Below are 20,969 nucleotides of genomic sequence, written 5' to 3'. Positions count from 1 at the left end.
GCCGACCCAAACTGGCCATCTGGTATCACCCACTATTTCCTTCTCTGTTCTGTCAAGAAGAACTTTGTAAGAATAATATCAGAGGTTCTGCAAAGGCAGAGCTGCCAGGCCCCCCTGGCTTCCATTGCTTGCCACCGCTCTGAGTGACAGCAGGGGAATTTTGTTTTAAATTACACTGGTTGTCACATCATGTTACTTCTGGTGAAAAACCTGAGGTGATAAAAAGTAGTTCTAGGAAATGTGACTTTTACTATAGAGTTTCTGGTGATTCCTAGAGCTACCTTTGTCATTTCCAGGTTTTTTTTACTGGAAGTCAACATTGCATCTCCCCATATCCCCATCCAAAGCTCTTCTGCCAGCTGCTGGCACTGCCTTGCAACCCCAAGCACATGACAAAGTGGCAGTCCTTCCATTTTGAATAACTTTGTTCATCAAAAGATTAGGTTGCTCCACCATAAATTGGCCTTCCCAGCATGAAGAGTCTTCATTTTCCAAGTTTAATCTTTTCAAGAGTCATGGGGGCAAACAAATTTGTATGCAAGAAGGATATCTACCCTCATATTACAAAAGTGACCTTCCTTCTAGCAACATTCTTGTTTCAAAGACATCCAAGCAGCAGGCAAAGTAAGTGACGTGGGTCTGAATACCTGAAATTAAGTCATCATAAAGTCAGTGAACCTAACAGTGACACTTCTAAAAAAGGCTTAATTTCTGCTAAATACTAAAAAAAAAACCCTGGAGCATGAGCAATCATGTGTACCATGATGTCTCATCTGAAAGCATTGCCAACTATTCTGCTCAGTAAATTGTACAAAGGGGACTATTAGCTCTGTACAACTTCTTTAACTTAAACTCCTTAAAGGATGGATAAGTGTTCTTACAATGCTTCTGAAAGGTTCCCAGAAGTAGGTTTCTTTCTTTTACACAAATGCCTTGATTACAATTCTTTGCTGCAGTCAGTAGTGCCAACATTTGAATTGTTCTTAGACCTCTCTATTTGTGAGGGGGATGAAAGGAACTTAATTTTTTTTTAATTTACGTTGGGAGGATTCCAGTCAGGAAAATGAACTGGGTAACATTTCAAAGTTTGTTATAAGTTTAGCATTAGCAACCTCCCCTTCTCCTAAGAAGCCTTTTGTGGGCTCTGCAGTTGCACCTGGTTCGAGCCTGAGGGGATGGAGAACATAGCAAGTTTAAACACAGCATAACAAACCCACACATTTTATCCAAGAAAGACAAAGGGATTACATTTGCTCATGTGGCACTTGCATGTTTACACAAGAAAAAGCTAGTCTGCTTCAGTGGGTTTACCCCAGAAATGAGGATAGGATTGCAGACTGCTAAATTTCAGCTCCTGTTGATGACACCTGAACACCATCTTTATTCTAGATAGCATTATGGATCAAGTTAAAAAAAAAAGGGGGGGGGAGTAATTTTCATTCATGGTTGCTAGTCTGTTCCTTTTAAAATCCATTGCTTGCTTACAAATTAGTTCATGTTTCTATTCTACACTTCTTCAGTATATTTTGAAAAGAACCCATGTAAAACATTTTGATGAGACATTAAACTAATGAATTAAACAATGAGATAATAAAATGCAAGCTGCAGTCTTACTTTCATTGTAGAAGTAAAAAAGCACATATGTTACAAACACCAACCTACTTCAGTCTATCCATTCCTCTTGCAAAGACAATGGCAAGTTATGCTTTGCAAAAATATTTCATTCCCATTTATTTTCTGCTGTGAAATGCTATTTTGACTAACTCCAAGAGACGACTTTTGTTGAATTTTATGCACCACAAAGGAGAAAACTCTCCAGGCATTTTTCTTCCACTAAAGAAAACAACCCAGTTTAAAATCCCTCAAGCTAAATAGGTGATTTTTGAAAGAAAATTGTGTGTGTGTGTGTGTGGGGGGGGAATGACATCAAGCGGCTGTGCTGATCTGCAAAAGTACTTAGGAAACGTGAAAAAGAAATAAGGGAAAGCTGAAAAAAGGGGGCTGATAAAGTTTCTGGCTACAATACAGGAGACATATCATTACCATATGATCTACTGTGGGTGTCAGCCTGGATTCTGTTCATTGAGGGAAATCTTACTTTTTTAACTGTGCTGTGGAATGGAAGAAGCAGGAGGATTTTCCACCAAGTGACAGTCACTGAGCAGTAACCTTCCCCTCCTCCTTTCCACACCTGCATGGTCTGCTGCCCGGGTTGAATATTTTAGTTGAATTGCATCTCAGCTCTGAGGGTGCCTCTTGCAAATCCTTGGATTCAAAGGTATGGCTTTCAAATAACTATCTTGAACTTTTGCTGCAGTACAATAAAACTTCAGGAAAGGCTAGAGGGAATAAAATGAAGCCTGGCAGAAAAGTCTTTCACAAAACCTTTAGTACGGTTCTTATTGCAATATTTGGGAATGCTCTTGAGAATTGTGGAATCTATCTTTTAAAAAACTTCTAGCACTATTTGTTTGTATTTGTATAAGTATTGGTATCTTCCCTAAGACATTTTGCAGCTGTGCATTTTCAGACTGTAATCTAAAGTTTGTAAGGTGATGTTGTAAGAAGAAACAACATAGATTCAGTTTTATAACCTGGAAACTGAAAGGCATTTCTGAAGGAGGAAAGTGCCTTTCCTAGATTAACAGACATCTTTCTAAACATCGCAAAGTGGCATATTACAGATGTAAACAGTGATTACATATTTAAGGCAAGAGGATTCCGGATGGAGTGAGCTAAAGGTAAATAAACACAGCTAGTTATGCACTGGTAAAATTCTACAACTAGGGAGAGCAGACATCCCTGCTCTTTTAAAATTTAAATGAATGTGCTTCCAAAGCCTTGAGTGTGACCAGCAGAATGAGTTCCTCATTAGTTCCTGATGCCTTGTTGTAAGAAACTCCTGTTTACTCAGAAAAAAATCAGTATAATGAATTAATTGCTTTTAAAAAGTAATTTTGAACTGAGATGAAGCTAGCGCTGTAGGTTACTCTCTTTCCAGATTTCCCTGCTAAATGTCTACATGTTTTTAAGGTAATGTGAATGTAGGAAGACTGCATCCTATTAACAACTTAAAGCATAAGCCAGACATATTGAATTTACTACAGGAACTCTGCTCAATTGATTTATGGATCAGGATATAAGCTCCAGTATGCAAATACCATAACATAATTCAGAGTGGAACAAATGGCTCTCCCCCAACCCTGCCCATCTCTGCACAAAATGTGCACTTCATTGTCTTTCCTCATACGGTTTATAGATTTTGCTCCATGTTTATATAGCATTTTTCTATTTGTTTTTAATTTACACTCCATCTCCTTTTATATGTGAATTAACTTGCTAATCTTGGCATGCTGCCTGATCAAATTGATCTAAAGTAGTTACTAAAGGTGCTGAAGGACAAGGCCCATGGTTAGCTGACAGACACAGACACATCAAAGTGTCATTACCATGCCATTTTTTGTGTGCCAGAACTTGTTTACAAATGTTTTATTTTATGCTCTAACTAATACATAGAACTCTTTCTCACAGAATGATAAACATTTGAACATATGAAGCTGCCTTATACTGAATCAGACCCTTGGTTCATCAAAGTCAGTACTGTCTACTCAGACTGGCAGCGGCTCTCCAGGGTCTCAAACTGAGAGTTTTCATGCCTACTTGCCTGGAACCTTTTTAGTTGGAGATGCCGGGGATTGAACCTGGGACCTTCTGCTTACCAAGCAGATGCTCTAGCACTGAGCCACTGTCCCTCCCCTTTAGCACCACAAGACTAAAAGCTCAGATATTAAATAATAATAGGCATATTTCATGTTTCAGTTTAAGATATCCTCTGATTATTTAGTCATACAGTATTCCTCTACAGTAGAATACTAACTATATGTGTAAATATCTTAATCTAGAAGCACATAACAGGCTCTTAACCATGAGTGGAGCAATTTATTTTTGATAAAGGGGAGGGAGGCTGTTGAGATCAAGTGCTAGTGTGGGACAGTATTAGATGACTCCATAGCTCTAGTTTCAGGTGCCTTTGTGAGAAAACTCACTGATGGACAAATTATTAACTTAGATGTCTTCACAAGATGATAAAACAGAATGTGTATAGAACCATATCTGCCATCTGGAGCTCCTTGTATGAAGGGTGAACAAAACACATATTTAAGTCAAACAAAATCTGTTTCTTCTTTTTCTTGTGCTTTGATTCATTTTCAGTTTTAAGCTAAATGAAAAATGCTATAAAATTTATTTTAACTGTCACACTTATGAACATAACTATGTTAGAAGGTAAGTTTGTTTACCTGAAAATTTCTTCTCCCTTTTCCCACTGTTCATAGCACTGCAAATAGTACATAGTAATATACAAGTTCTACTATTTTATTCAATGGCATTCTCATTGTCATAAGTGTTTCAAAGATTCTAACCTGTTGCATTCTGGGATATATGGGAATCAATTTGTTATGGTACAAGGTGAAGCCTATGCAGAATCATGGGGGGGGGCAATAAACTATTGTGAAATTTTATCTCTTTATTTAGAAAATTCATACTCCATCTTTCTGCCCATGACTGGACCACCAAGGCACCCAACAAATCAAAACATATAATACAACATATATAATATACAATAATACACAAGACCTTTAAAACAAAACCCTCATATAATTCAAACAATTTAAACCAAGGTAAGATACACATACAATACAGTAAAACATACAGAAAAGCAACAATTAGAAACAGGGCATAAAGGAGGGATCACTGGGGAAACATCAGACAAAACAAAATGTCTTCACCTGTTGGCAGATGATGACAACAGATGGGGGCTGGAGAATATCTTTGGGAGAGAGTTCCAGGGTTTTGGTGCCATGAGTGAGAAGGCCTTCTCCCAGGTTGCTACCTGCCTAATTCCAGAAGACAGGGGTACTCAAAGCAGGACCTCATCTGATGACTCTAGAAATATCCTAGTCTCCAGGGTACTATAAACTGCTAGGGGTGTGTAGGGCTGCCAGCTCCCCTCCCCCAGGCTGGGGCATCCCCATCCCCAGCCACTCCGCTGCCACCAATTATCTGGCCTTCAGATGGACTAGCAATAGGTGGGATGGATTCCTAGGCTGGTGATGTGGTGACATTGCCAGCAATGCAGCACTGTCACTTCCAGCAGACATGTGAAGAGATAGCATTGTGTTGGTATTTGGGATAAAACTCTATGGTTAAAATAGTCAATCATAGAGTTTTGCTCAAATACCACAGCATCCTGCATTGCAAATGAAACAATGATATCACTTCCTGTGTGTGCTGGAAGTGATGTCATTGTGTCCCTAGTGATGACACTATTTCTGGACTAGGCCTGTCACGGCTGCCAGTAAGAACATAAGAGAAGCCATGTTGGATCAGGCCAATGGCCCATTCAGTCCAACACTCTGTATCACACAGTGGCTAATACACACACACACACACACTGTGGCTAATAGCCACTGATGGATCTCTGCTCCATATTTTTATCCAATTCCCTCTTGAAGCTGGCTATGCTTGTAGCCGCCACCACCTCCTGTGGCAGTGAATTCCACATGTTAATCACCCTTTGGGTGAAGAAGTACTTCGTTTTATCCATTCTAACCTGACTGCTCAGCAATTTCATTGAATGTCCACGAATTCTTGTATTGTGAGAAAGGGAGAAAAGGACTTCTTTCTCTACTTTCTACACCCCATGCATAATCTTGTAAACCTCTATCATGTCACCCCGCAGTCGACGTTTCTCCAAGCTAAAGAGCCCCAAGCGTTTTAACCTTTCTTCATAGGGAAAGTGTTCCAAACCTTTAATGATTCTAGTTGCCCTTTTCTGGACTTTTTCCAATGCTATAATATCCTTTTTGAGGTGTGGTGACCAGAATTGCACACAGTACTCCAAATGAGACTGCAGCATCGATTTATACAGGGGCATTATGATACTGGCTGATTTGTTTTCAATTCCCTTCCTAATAATTCCCAGCATGGCATTGGCCTTTTTTATTGCAATCGCACACTGTCTTGACATTTTCAGTGAGTTATTTACCACGACCCCAAGATCTCTCTTTTGGTCAGTCTCTGCCAGTTCACACCCCATCAACTTGTATTTGTAGCTGGGATTCTTGGCCCCAATGTGCATTAAGTCTCCTTGCTATATGCCAGTTGCAGGTATGACAGACCAATTTCTCCATATTCCTCTATTTTGTCTTCCACTGAGTGTGGTCAGTGCAATGAACATGCTCATTTCTGTCAGAGTATTTCTTTAGGAAGAAGTCTTCGGGCGTTTTCGCACTGACCTTCTAGTGGCGCGACCACCCTCTTCACACCGGAGGATCTGCCCGGATTTCGCACAAGAAGCGCCGGTGCACCCAAAAGAGCCGGCGACTTCCGTCGCGAAACCCGCTCAAACGGAAACCGCCAAGAAGCAGGAAAACTTGTGCGAAATCCGGGCAGATCCTCCGGTGTGAAGAGGGTGGTCGCGCCACTAGAAGGTCAGTGCGAAAACGCCCTTCCTTTTCAATGCAAAGCCTTAATTTTATGCACAGTCTATGACTGGGCACTTTGCACAGATTTTATTATTAGTCTACATACACATATTCCACTATCCCTCCAAATTTCTGTGGATCTAGATTCAGGACAGCCAGTGTGCTTGTAGTGGTTAGTGTGCTGGTCTAAAATTTGTGAGACCCAAGACCAAATTCTTTCTCTGCCATGGGAGCTTATGGGGTGACCTTGGGCCAGTCACACACTTTTAGCCTTGTACATAAGGACTAGAAAACTACCTTATCAGTCACTAAATATTTAGCTGCAGTGATTGGACCTTGGTCTTTTCAAAACCTTTGAGTCAGAAGAACAGTAAGATAACCTCAACCACTTTCAACCTAGGTAATCTATCTAACAGGGTTGTTGTGAGAATAGAGATATAGGAGAACAGTGTTAGCTGTTCTGAGTCACCTTTAAGGAGATAGGTGAAGTAGCAATGAAATAAATAAAATAAAATAAGAGATTTTGACAGGTGATCCTTGTTTCCTCCCTCATAAACTTACTCTGAGCAGATGTCAACATAACAGATCTCATCATACTTTATCTTCTAGAGAATACTTAGTCTTTATTGTATTGTAAATTAACCAAAAGGGGAGGGGAGTTTCATATATTCTGTGGAAAGTCCACATAAGCATACTCCTACCTTATCTGAGTATGGTCTAATTTTACTATGTTCTTGGTTCAAATCTCCCACTTCATTGTGAAATAGAGTATGCAGCAATATATATAACAATACAGGAAGGCATTATGGACAACATACTGTCAAAATACTTTACACACAAAGATATTTCCCTTTGTTTCTATGAGTTCTAATAGTCACATAATACAGGCCTCATAATCCAGACAAGCCTGCTTGGGTGACTTGTACATTATCACCATAGCCTGCCTGCACTGTCAAATATCACTGGTAACATTTATAAACAGAAATAACTTGGATGATATGCTCTCTGTCCTCATCCTTGCAATGCCGATGTATGAAATAATATGTCCTCCATTCAGGGCTTTTTTTTAAGAAAAAGCCCAGCAGGAACTCATTTGCATATTAGGCAACACCCCCTGCTGGCACCATTGTTTTACACAGGGCTTTTTTGTAGAAGAAGCCCAGCAGGGACTCATTTGCATATTAGGCAACACCCATGGCACCAATCCAGCTGGAACTGTTCCTCTGAGTTCCTGCTAAAATAAAAAGCCCTGCCTCCCTTTATCATTATTCTTGTAGGATATATACCTAAAAGTGACAAAATGGTATCTCTGGCAACATATCAATTGGGCTTGTGTACTGACATCAAGAAGTCAACATCTGTAGAGCCACATTGTACTTAACAAGGAATCATAGGTTTAAAAAGTTATGTACCAGTTTATAGATATCAGCCCAGCTCTTTTGTTAGCTTGTGCTATTAAGAGCTAATGATCTCAGCAGGAGCTCTTATATGCCACATCCCTCTAAGCCTTCTCCATGTTGCTCATGATCCATAAGGAAGCTTGTGACAATAATAGAACACATGCTTTGCATACAGAAGATAACATAGGGTTGCCAATTCCCAGATGGGGGTAGGGGATCCCCTGGTTTGAAGACCCTCCCCTTGCTTTAGGGTTAGCAAAAAGTGGGGGTGGGTTGAATGTTTGCTGGGCACTTCATTATACCCTATGGAGACTAGTTCCCATAGGGAAAATTGATCCAAGGCTATTTGTGGCTCTGAGGGGGCTGGGTTTTTGAAGTAAAGCACAACATTTTCAGCATAGCATCTGGTGCCTCACCTCAAATTAACCCCCAAGTTTCAAAAAGATTGGACCAGGGGGCCCAATTCTATGAGCCCCAGAACAGGGTTTCCCCATCATCTATTATTTCCAGTGCAGGGAAGGCATTTGAAAGGAACATGATCCCTTTAAAATAAAGTAGGAGTCCAGTAGCACCCTTAAGATCAACAAAGTTTTATTCAGAATGTAAGCTTTTGTATGCATGCATACTTCATCAGACAATGGAATTAGGGTACAGTGAGCAGAGCTACATATAGCTGGTGGGCAGCGGTTAAAGAATGCAAAGTGGTACAAAGTTAGAATCCAATGGCAAAATAGTGAAATTAACAAACTGAAAGAACATTTAGTCTGGATAGCATTTGCATGGGAAATCAATAAAACAGTTACATGTCCGAATGGGAGAATTGGATATTGGCTGTTTATCTCATTATTATTATTATTATTATTATTATTATTATTATTATTATTATTATTATTATTATTATTATTATTATTATTATTATTATTATTATTATTATTATTATTATTATTATTATTATTATTATTATTATTAAATTTTATTTGTATCCCGCCCTCTCCGCCTAGGCAGGCTCAGGGCGGCTAACAACATTCAAATAAAACATTAAACAGTATACAATAATTAAGAATGACATTAAAATTATATAATAGTTAAATACATATCTTAAAACCATTCCAGTTTATATAATTTATAATTTAACAGCAGCAGAGATGTTCTGGGCGCTATTCTATCCATTTACATATTTACATAATGGCAAGGATCGCTATAGAGTTACTTTGTTGGATCATCAGTTCGGCCATCCTTTGTCAGCAGTCTGGGAAAGCCTGCCTAAAGAGGATGGTCTTACAGGCCCTGCGGAATTGGTCTAGGCTCCGCAGGGCCTGCACCTCTTCCAGGAGCTGATTCCACAGGCACGGAGCTGCCACGGAGAGGGCCCGTACACGAGTGTTCTGTAATTTCGCCTCCCTTGGCCCAGGGACAGTCAGCTTGTTCTTCCCTGCTGACCTCAGTGCTCTTTGGGGCTCATATGGGGAGAGATGGTCCTTTAGGTAGGTAGGTCCTCGACCATATAGGGCTTTAAAGGTAATGACCAGCACTTGGTAGCGAACCCGGTATGTAACTGTATATTGCATAGTATATTACATATACTAAACCTATCTTCCACTATATTTTAATGTATTCTTTTTTTCTAATGGCAAACTAGAATGATATTTATAATGTATGTTACATGTTAAAAAGTTAAGTAGGTGGTCAGAAACACCTCTGGGAAAGACAGTTTAACCCAGACTTACAAGCAATAGAGCAATTAACAGACTGCACTTATTGCTTTATGACAGTCTCACCATCATTCACCCATTCTGACATGTTTTACTGTTTTATTGGTTTCCCATGCAAATGCTATCCAGACCAAATGTTCTTTCAATTTGTTAATTTCACTATTTTGCCTTTGGATTCTAACTTTGTATCACTTTGCATTCTTTAACCACTGCTCACCAGCTACATGTAGCTCTGCTCACTGTACCCCATTCCATTGTCTGATGAAGTATGCATGCATACAAAAGCTTACATTCTGAGTAAAACTTTGTTGGTCTTAAAGGTGCTACTGGACTCCTACTTTGTTCTATTGCTTCTGACCAACATGGCTGCCAACTGGATCTGTGGGCCCTTTAAATGTGATGGCCAGAACTCCCTTCGGAGTTCAATCATGCTTGTCACAACCTTGCTTCTGGTTCCACCCCCAAAGTCTTCTGGCTCTATCCCCAAAGTTCCCAAATATTTCCTGAGTCAGACCTGACAACTCTAGGTTCGATCTAGCTGAAGGATCTCAGAGCTACTGCCAATGAAGCTCAACAGACTAACAATCTAATCTAGTATGAGGCAACTTCATGTATTCATGCATCTGAAACAACTGGAATGTTGTTGGACTGGATATCTAATGGGAACCTCGTTTAAGCATTATTGGGTGAGAGGTCTGATTCCCTCCCCCCCACCCCCCGAACATTGGGCTAAATGCTGATTGATTGGCAAAGAAACCAAGAACAGTGAACCTGAAATTAAAATAAGGAAGAGTCCTTTGACACCTTAAAGACTAACTAATTTCTTATGACATAAGCTTTTGTGAGCCAGATACCTATAATCAGTTAAATCGTTACATTCAACTGACAGTTTTACACCTGATGTTTCAAAGAGTGTGTGTGTGGGGGGGAGTGTACTGACAAAGAGAGGTCAGAAGAGGGGCCTTGTTTCCCCAGAGCAAAGATGAAAATAAGAATGGGTCAAAAGAATAAACCATTCATGGGGTGGTGGTGGTAGTGAACCACTCCCAACTGTTGATGATTTGGCACAGTTGGATTAGTCACTCCACTCTCTAAGATATAAGCTATATCTGAAGAAGGGAGCTGTGACTCACAAAATTTTGTTAGTTTTTAATGTTCTACTAGACTCTTGTACTTTTCTACTTCTAGGATTAATCTGTACATGGCCTTGTAAGGAAGAGCAACTATTTTTTGTAGTGAGCTGATCCCCTTTATTCCTACTGAGTCTAAGTCTGATAGCATCAAAAGAACAGGTGAACTTCAAGCCCGCACCTTATTGCCTGTTTCTCCCTTTGAGACTGTTCTGCTGAAGTGTTTCCTTTCTCTCCCTGCCAACACTCACATGCCTTTACTGGCTCTGGCTCCTGCTTAGGGTTGCCAGGTCCAATTCAAGAAATACCTGGGGATTTTGGGGGTGGAGCCAGGAGACTTTTTGGGTAGAGCCAGGATACATTGGGGTGGAGCCAGGAGCAAGGTTGTGACAAGCATAACTGAACTCCAAAGGGAGTTCTGGCCATCACATTTAAAGGGACCGCACATCTTTTAAATGCCGTCCCTCCATTGGAAATAATGAAGGATAGGGGCACCTATGTTTGGGCTCATAGAATTGGACCCCCTAGTCCAATCATTTTGAAACTTGGAGGGTGTTTTGAGAAGAGGCAGCAGATGTGATGCTGCAAATTTCGTGCTTCTATCTAAAAACAGCCCTCCCCAATGCCCCAGATACCTGCAGATCAATTCTCCATTATATCCCATGGGAATCAATCTCCATAGGGAGTAATGGAGTGACCAGCAGACATTTTGCCCCACACACACATTTTTTGAGGATCCTGAAATCGGGGGAGGGCCTCCAAACAAGGGAATCCCCTATCCCCATCTGGGGATTGGCAACCCTACTCCTGCTTCCTCTTTCTGGGCCTCCTCCTATCCATGATTTTTTGAGAGCCATATTAGATTGCTACTGCAAAATACTTCCTGAACTGTGGCAGCATTTTTAATTTTTTGTGTAACTTCTCCACATGCTGTTGAAGAGACATCACTAGAGTTCAGCCCTTAGTTATTATATATAGTGATTCACAGGGAGGTTGATGTGCTTCTTCCACCCATTTCTGAATTCTTCTGTTTAAAATGTCTGAATTGTGGCTGTTTATTCTTTAATATAGAGGCTGAAATCAAACTTTTCCTATGAAATGCTTTATAAGCTTTGTTTTAAGTAACTAAAATTTCATTTAATGTAATCTTGCAACTCTGGCAGTTGAAAGAAAGCAGGAGACACTAAAAAAATGAAAATATTGTGAAACTGTTCAAACCATGTTCAGTTGATATGCTAGCTATCACTTCCACAAACAGTTAGGTCTGCCCAGTATAGATTATTGTAATATGCTCTACACAGACTTTTAATACTGTTTGGAAAGTTCAGTTGTTCCAGAGTGCAGCAGCCAGTATATTAGGGGTGAGATACAAGGATTAGATCCCCCTGTCTTGAAAGATATACATGGACTGTCCATCTATTTCCATGAACAATGGGCAGCCCAATCCTAACTTACATGGTGGCTGGCTGCTTGAATGTGGGCGTAAGTCAGGCACCACTCGTCCAATTCCTAAGGGCTTTGGCACACCCGAGCGCAGAGAAGGTGGGGAAGGCTTTGCCCCCAAAGTCGGAATAAAGAGTCGGACACAAATGCATTGATATAAATTATGGGCCACTTTATTATAAATCATAACCACCCGGCAAGGACACCCAACTGCGGCCTGGCCAGGGCTAGGGGTCTCAACAGACCGCTCCCCTGCCATTCACAGGTGAGAGACCTAGCCCCCAGCTGGAGCTATGTGACACAGCTCCCACCAGGCCAGCCCAGCAGGGAGGCCCGCCCCAGAGGGTCCAAACCCCAGACGCATGTCTCAGTGAAAGGCACCATCTCATCGAGCCTCCAGGATGGTCTGCATTCTCCCCACCCTGGGTCATCACACCCCAGGGTTGATCATGCCAGACCCCTAATTCCCCAAAAGGGGGATGCTTCATGGTCCTTCCCTAGCCGCATAGTACCATAACCCAGGAAAGCCCGCCAACTAAAGTGACCACCTATTCAACAGCATCTCCCGATAGCCAAATCCACAATCCACTGCATAGCTATGTAGGGTAGGCAATAAACACACCCCAGCAACTGCCAATCATCTGGGGAGTAAAAAATTCCTACCTGGCCTCCAAAAAAGGGACGACCAGCCATTGCTCACATAATCAACAGGTCGGGCGGGAGGGCCGATCTTCAAAGCACTGCAACGGGGAGTGAAGGGCTGGCCGTTATGACCGCCTAGCATCGCCCCCAGAAAAGCGCGCCTGAACGGGCTGTCCTCCTCTCCCCTTACAGGGTGACAAACTGTGCCTCTGCAGCCTAGCAGCTATGCTGCAGGCTGCAAGCACTCCATTGTCCCCCAAATTGGAATAAAGAGTCGGACACAATTGCATTGGTATAATTTATGGGCCAATTTATTATAAATCATAACTACCCAGCAAGGGCACCCAACTGTGGCCTGGTCAGGTCTAGGGGTCTCAACAGACCTCTCCCCTGCCATTCACGGGTGAGAGACCCAGCACCCAGCCGGAGCTATGTGACACAGCTCCCACCAGGCCAGCCCAGCAGGGAGGCCCGCCTGAGGGTCCAAACCCGCCCCAGAGGGTCCAAACCCCAGACGCACGTCTCAGTGAAAGGCACCATCTCATTGAGCCTCCAGGACGGTCTGCATTCTCTCCACCCCGAGTCATCACACCCCAGGGTTGATCATGCCAGACCCCTAATTCCCCCAAAGGGAGATGCTTTATGGTCTTCCCCTAGCCACATAGTACCATAACCTAGGAAAAACGTGCCACCACTAGGCCAAGTCTCTACTTAGGCCTTAGTACCCACCGGAAGCCCCAAGGCCACCCGCAGCCCTTGCCGGAGATCTCTCAGGAAAAGCATATTACCCTTTTCTGAGAGATGCACTCCATCCCCTCTGTAGAGGTCCGGAAATTGTAAAGAAATATCCGGGTGGGGCAGATAGCGGCCCAACCACCCTTCTAATACCTTCTTTATTAGCTTTGTAGTATGCCATCTCAATAGCTGCAGAGTCCCACGCACTACGCCAAATAAGGCGGGAAATCATGGCTGACCAATTATAGTGGTCCCAGGCCATCGCTTTCTAATGTACTGAAAATCCTCATGGGATTGCCAGACTAACGCCTTGCCTTTTACTAGCCCAAGATCATTCCCTCCCAGGTGAATAAATAAAACCTGAGGAGGAAGGCCCATACTCCCTTAATAGGACACTTTATTAGCCCTCATAATAAAAACAGCAAGGGCACTCAAACTGCAGCCTGGTCAGGGCTAGGGGTCTCAACAGACTGATCCCCTGCCATTCATGGGTGAGAGACCCAGCCCCCAGCCGGAGCTGCGTGACACAGCTCCTGCCAGGCCAGCCCAGCAGGGAGGCATGCCCCAGAGGGCCCAACCACCAGACACACGTCTCAATGGAAGGCACCCTCTAGTAGAGCCTCTGGGACGGTCTGCATTCTCCCCACCTCGGATCAGCAAACCCCAAGGTTGATCATGCCAGACCCCCAAATTCCCCAAAAGGGGAATGCTTCATGGTCCTCCCCTAGCCGCCTGGCCACTGAAGGCCCCGGCGCCCCTGCCACTCAAACAAACATATTGGCTGAGTCCCAGCTGAGAGCCAACTGAAGTTCTCCACGCCTGATGAGCGGCCCGAAACACATGGCTATGGCCACAGACAAGAACTTGGCTCTTCTGGCCAGGGACAACAGCATCTAAAAAGAAAAAACAGTCAAACAAGAACATGAACCAATAACATTTCAGCCAAACAAGCAAAGCTAGGGACTTAGGAAAAGTCGAACATAAGATTTGTAGGCCGATGAGTGCCAACGACCCAAGCGCTTAATAGAAAGGGAAGAATACCCCAGGGCAGCAGCTGTTGAAGCTGCCCCAATTCTAAAGGAGTGGGACCCAAACCGCACCCCAGACAACCCCCAGCTCACCTAAAGCCCATGATGTGACAGCCCAAAACTGATGCTTTGTCAGCAGGCTACCATTATTGTAACAGAACAAAAACCCTTCCTTGGGCCCCCAAGCTGCCAGATAAGCAGCCAAAGCAGAAACTGGGCACAGCTCAAGCTCGGAGGAGGTGCTAAGCTCAAGCACGGTACCTCTTTGACCCTGATCCAGCTTAGAACGACGGACAGTAATGACCACTTTGCCTTCAGATAACCTCAGGTTCCATAGCAACAAGGCATTACCAGAAACATTTCCGGAGACAAAAATCAGCTGTTTCCTCCTTATAACCTTACTGGCAAAAGCAAACGCAGACAGGCGCCCCATAATGGATCGCACGGCCAGTCCCCTACCTCATAGAAAAACACAGTAGTGGAGCAATTGCTCCACTGGGAGGGCCAAGCAATGCAATATCCTACCTCAGCCCTAAAGTCTTCAAACTACCGCACAGCACATTGGTAAGACTTCCTGGTGCTAGGCGCAACGGCTAGGCCTATCGCTCAGCAGGCCACAGCTCTCCAATCAGCCATAGCACCTAGGGCATTGATGCCACCTCTCGATCGGCATCTGGGGCCACCTGATGAAACCTCTCCATCTATTTTTGGATGAAAGGGAATTAATGACATGGACTACCGCCATATTATCGCACCAAAAATGAACGATGTGATTGGCCATATCCTTACCCTACAGTCAAACCGTGACTAAAATGGGAAAGAACTCAAGAAACATAAGATCTCGGTCCACTCCCACCTGCTTCCAGGAGTCTGGCCAGCTATCCGTACACCAATGTCCACAAAAATAGACTCCAAAACCCAAAGACCCCGCAGCATCAGACATGACCTGAAGCTCAGCTTCAAGCCTTATGTCCTCTCTCCAGAGTGAGACTCCATTAAATGACTCCAAAAATTCCTGCCAAACCCTCAAATCGTCCCTCATGCTGCATGTAACCCGTGTTCTATGCTGAGGCAGGCGTATCCCTGCCATAGCATCACAGAGCCTTCTAAGAAAAAGCCCTCCCCAGAGCAACCACTTTCCACGCAAAGTTGAGGTGCCCAACTAGCTGTAGCAACTCTAGCAAGGTAACCTTCTTTTTAAGAAGAAAGGAAAAAATCCTAGTCCTCAATTCAACTATTTTTTGAAAAGGTACCCTGGACAGCTGCGCCATGGTGTCAATCTCAATCCCCAAAAAGGTCAGCTTTTGGGTCTCCAGCTTCTGTTTTCTCCAGAGCCAACGGGACCCCAAGCTCCGCAGCCAGCTCTATAAAGCCAGACAGCAGCTGCCCACAACACCCAGTCCCCTTGGGACCCTCAAAAAGGTAGTTGTCCCAATAATGAACGACGTCCTGTAAACCCACTTTCTCCCTCACAGCCCATTCCAAGAATATGCTGAAACACTCGAAAGCAGAACATGATACAGAGCAGCCCATTGGCAATGCTCTATCCATGTAAAATTGCCCCTCAACCCCCCCCCCCCCCAGAAGCTCAAAATCATCGGGATGCACTGGTAGAAGGCGAAATGCAGATTTAGTATCGCATTTTGCCAACTCTGCACCCACCCCACAGTGTCTCACCACAGCTTCAGCCTGGTATACTTAACTGAGCATAAATGCTCGGGAATGCCATCATTCACAGACTTCCCCCTGGGGAAGGAGAGATGGTGAATCAAATGAAATTCACCAGGCGCCTTTCTCGGCACTACACCCAACAGCGAAATCCTAAGATTACACACTGGAGGTTGTGAAAAAGGATCCAGGATGCTACCCTCTGCCAACTCCTTGGCCATCTTGTCTCTAACAACCTGCTCTAAGCCCTTAACTGACTTAAAGTTCCCAGACATAAATGGGACTCTAACAACCTGCTCTAAGCCCTTAACTGACTTAAAGTTCCCAGACATAAATGGGACTCGAGGCCCCTGAAAAGGGATCCTAAAACCAACTTTAAAACCCTCCAACAAATAAAAACTGTCTGCCCATTGAGGGTACCTCGACAGCCAATGCTCAAGAGGCCCCACCTTTATCGGGCTGGGCCCCTTTTCCAGCTTGATAAGATCCTCCACCCCCACCAGGCTTCTTTGAATTCTCATGTCCCCGCACTCTAGGGCAATTATTGAAGGAGTGGGACCCACCGCACATGGGGCATTTGTGCTTGAACTGGCAAGCCTTCCTGCTACACACTCCCTGAGATCCAAATTCCCAACAGAGCAAGCGGGGTTGAACCGCCTGCCCTGCTGAACCGCGGGGAGAGCCTGAGGATGCTGAGGAGTTAGTGGATGACTTGTTCACCTATTGAAAAAGGGGCGGCAGCTCTCCAGGGCTGTAACCATGCAATCACCACAGCGTAAATGAGAAACCCCAAAAGCCAATTGGCCCAGGTCCAATCCACTTTACGCTTTTTCAACTTTTCCTTTTCCTTCTCATCTAATTCTTCCTTGTCCTTCTTTTCCAACTCCCCATAAAGGAGGGAAAAGATGTCCACATATTCGCCCCTCAAAATTTTCTCCCTAGTTGCCGGCAGCAAATGACCTCCCAGGGGCAACGCCACCTTCCCAAAAGGCAAGGCGGTGAACAGAACTGCCCCATAAGGAGAAGGGACACCCCAACCTCCCATAAAGGGGCCCGCCATACCCTGCTGCCCAGCGCCCGGCCACGCTCCACACGGACTAACTTGCCCATTTGGCCAAGTCCAGTTAGACAAAGGACCAACACCTGTGGGTGGAGCAAGACCTGAACCCCCCGCCGAGATGCCCTGCCCAGTAGGGGAAACCTGGCTCCAAGGCCACAAAGACCCAGCACACCCCTGAGAGATGTCACCAGCCTTACCAACCACTCCAGCAGGCACCATCGATGACCCTGCTCCAGCCGACGACCCAGCTCCACCATCTGTACCGCCGAGACCAAGGGTATTGCCACTAAAGAGTGCACCAGACCTGCTCTCAAGAATAGACAGTCTGGTCAAAACATTTGCCTGGAACGCCCTTTTGGTAGCCCTTCCCATGCCTACCCCCTCAGCAGGAGGCACACCCAACACTTCCTCCAGCGCCCTGAACCTCTGAACAATATTAGCATTGACCAGCTCATCAGCGTCATCCTCTGATGAAGAAATCTGGACTGGAGGCCTCTTAGCAGGGGCCTTTGGGGCTTTTGGAGCCAGTTGCTTCCCCTTAGATTTTCCAGCCCCTTTCCTACCTGACATTTTGCAGCACCTGCCGGGCACCTACCTCAGCCACGCTAACTACAAGCCCCGCAAAATGGCCACCAACAAAAAGTTGCAAAATGGCCACCCACTAAGAAAGCACCAAGGGAGTCATAAAATGGCCGCCCCTACCATGGGCCAACAAGCAAACTAAAAAAGGGGGGGGCTTACTAATCCAGATCTACAGGGAGCCAAAAGACCCCTCCCCCAGAAGAAAGTGAGGGGACCTCTCCTTCACACCGGGAGATTCCCTCCCGCACCGACCAAGCAAGAACCTCCCCCCCCCCCCAAATACTCAGGCCTTCTCAAGTGAGGCAACAGCCTCCGATCCGCTCCACCTCCGGATAATGCCGCACACACGAGGAGCTCACAGCTCACAGCCGGCACCAGGACGCTTCCACGAAGCAGCACACTGCAGAGGCAAGGAGCCGATGCTCCCAGACTTCATCCCGACACCTTCTGATGTGCTGCTAGGGCCTGAGGCACAGAGCGCAAAAGTACGCTCCCACCCAGGCACTGGGTGGGATCTTCAAAGCACTGCAACGGGGAGCGAAGGGCTGGCCGTTACGATAGCCTAGCCCCTCCCCCAGAAAAGCGTGTACAAACGGGCTGTCCTCCTCTCCCCTTACAGGGCGGCAAACTGTGCCTCTGCAGCCTAGCAGCTACACTGCAGGCTGCAAGCACTCCATTCCATCCAGACATTGCTCTGGCAACCACATGCAAACAGCCACCCATGCCTTTCCCTGGCGCCACGCGTGGTGGGCACCCTCCCCAATCAGCCATCCCTGCCCAGGCCGGGGGGGGGGAGGCATGCCAGCCACCTTGAGTTCACCCCCACAGGCCAGGCCCCGGGGGGGGGGGGAGGCATGTGACCATGTGTGTTGGTGTTTCCGTTCCAACTCAGTCTGTTCTTAAACCATTAAAAGGGTCCCTCCAAAAATGTAGTACTATGTCGGAGAGGCAGAGGAGAAAAAGGCAAAATGGCAGGCAGAACTGACCTGGGAGGTGGGAAAAAGGATAGGAGGGGGGAGTGGAAGAAAGATACCCCAGTGCAATTTTGGGCATGCCTTTTTCAGGGTGCCCCGTGGGGTTGGGTCACTTGGGAGTGCGGCAGGCTGAGATGATGTCTCTGGCCCAAGATCATCACTGCTGCCGAAGTCTGGTTGGGGAATGGACCATCAGGATCCCTTGACCAGTGTCACGATGGGGTGGCATTTTGGTTCCCACCCCCCCACCCCAGGAGCAACTGAGCTCACCCTCCTTGACATTCCCTGGGGAGCCCATGGACAGAGGGGTGGGGGGGGCAGAGGGGCAGATGGGAGTGTGCAGCAGAAACCAAGCAACAGAGACAAAGTGGAGACACATGTAAAGTTTTTATTGTGCTGAAGCCCTGGGATGGCATCTCAGGTGGGAATTAGAAAGTCCAGCAGAGCAAGAGGCTCCACTCTGAGAGGAGGGCAGGACACCTGTCTGTGTAGAGTGGTGGGGGGGGGGCTGACTTGCCAACAACGGAGGCCTCTCTGTCCAATCCTCACCTGCAAAACATAGAAAAGATCCAGAGCACCTGGGAAAGAGTGCCAAGCCACCTGCAGCCAGGGTCGGCAGAGGGGGGGGGATATGGCAAAACACCCCCCTTCAGCACAGGAGAAAGACAGCCGACACCCAACATTCAGTCCTGGGTTGCAGCGCCCCTGGATGGCTTGCTGTTCATCACCCATGGCAGCACGGGTCAGCGTTTGAGCCGGGGACCATCCTAAAGGGATGGTCACTGACCTGCCTGCCCACTGGCATCAGAGCAGCTGCCAGACTCTCTCCCCTACAGTGCTTGGTCAAGGATGGGAATGAGGTAAGGGGAAGACCATCTCCTCTGGAAGCAGGGGGGGGGGGCTCCAGCAACATGCAGGGACCATGGCAATGAGTTGGATGCCCCGCCCCCCAGCCTCAGGCAAGGGGAGGAGAGAGACAAGGTCAGGGTGAGCATTCACACTTACCTGTCTGTGTTCGACCAGCCTTGTACACTGAGCCTCCAGCGGCTGAGGACCTGTTTGGACTAGGAAATGGGAGAGGTTAGCCACAGAGTGGAGACTTCTCTCTCCTCTTTGCATGTCAGAGAGCTTGCCCTGTGCTGTCTGAGTGCCCTCTCTGTGCAGTGCCCACCATCAGTGCCTCTCCCCTCGTTCTAAGTCCTTGTAGCAGGGAGCTCTGAGACAGAGTCCCATGCAATGCACCCTACCTAAGGAAGTGTGCATGGCTGGGGTTGTGGTTTATCTAGGAGGGGGAAGCAGCAATTGGGTGTTTGGGAGGGGGCTCACTGAGCCCAGGGCATGAGGGGATTGGTGAAGTAATTACACAGCTCCCTGATGAGTTTGTGGGTTCATGAATCGGCAGGGGGGGATGTGTTTTCGGGAACAATGGGTGCCTATGGGATGCGCCAGCATTTTGCAAGGTGTAACTTTGTGCCTCTCGAGGGTGTGTGTCAGGACCTGAAGTTCTTAGGGAGCCAACTAATCCGTGGCATGCCTCTGACGCCACCTCCTCCCGTGCCAGCATGGGCCTCTATACCAGACTTACGCTCCTGCTTGGGCACAGGGCTGAGGTGCCACTGCCCTGAGGTGGGGGGTTGCTTGGGTGAAAGCACGTCCACATAACTCACCCCCACCTGGGCGTAGGTGGACTTGCGCTGGCATAACTCCGACTTATGCCAGCATGCATCTTAGTTCATTTCCAAACGACTTTCAGCTTCCCTCCCCTTAGGATTGTGCTGTTAAAGTGCTTGTTCTTATGTAGAAGACCCTAAAAGGTTTGGGCCTGGGGTACTTGAAAGCAGGGCTTTTTTTGTAGAAAAAGCTCAGCAGGAACTCGTTTGCATATTAGGCTGCACCCCATGGCATCAAGCCAGCCGGAGCGGTGTTCCTGTGCATTCCTGCTCAAAAAAAGCCCTGCTTGAAAGACATCTCCTTCCATATCGTCCAGCCCACTAGGTAAGATCCTCTTCTTAAGCATTGCTCTCTAGGCTCTCAGCAGTAGAGGTAAGGTGGGTGGTGACCAAAGCTGGTAGTGATGGTGCCTCATCTTTGAAATGCTCTCCCTGGTGAG

The 20,969-nt window shown here is 45.9% G+C and overlaps 1 protein-coding gene across 1 annotated transcript in view; it reads left to right on the top strand.

Annotated features, from left to right (window-relative positions):
• The first annotated feature begins 1,995 nt into the window (after window positions 1-1,995).
• DCN (decorin) overlaps window positions 1,996-20,969 on the top strand; it is an 85,884-nt gene continuing 66,910 nt past the window's right edge. Inside the window, exon 1 of the mRNA XM_060245178.1 lies at window positions 1,996-2,278. The gene's annotated coding sequence lies outside the window, so the exon portion shown is untranslated. The remainder of the gene's footprint in view (window positions 2,279-20,969) is intronic.

The sequence above is a fragment of the Heteronotia binoei genome, chromosome 8 (assembly GCF_032191835.1).
Source record: "Heteronotia binoei isolate CCM8104 ecotype False Entrance Well chromosome 8, APGP_CSIRO_Hbin_v1, whole genome shotgun sequence".
Taxonomy (NCBI): domain Eukaryota; kingdom Metazoa; phylum Chordata; class Lepidosauria; order Squamata; family Gekkonidae; genus Heteronotia; species Heteronotia binoei.
The sequence above is the reverse complement of the archived record's forward strand: the minus strand, read 5'-3'. Positions and strand labels throughout refer to the sequence as shown.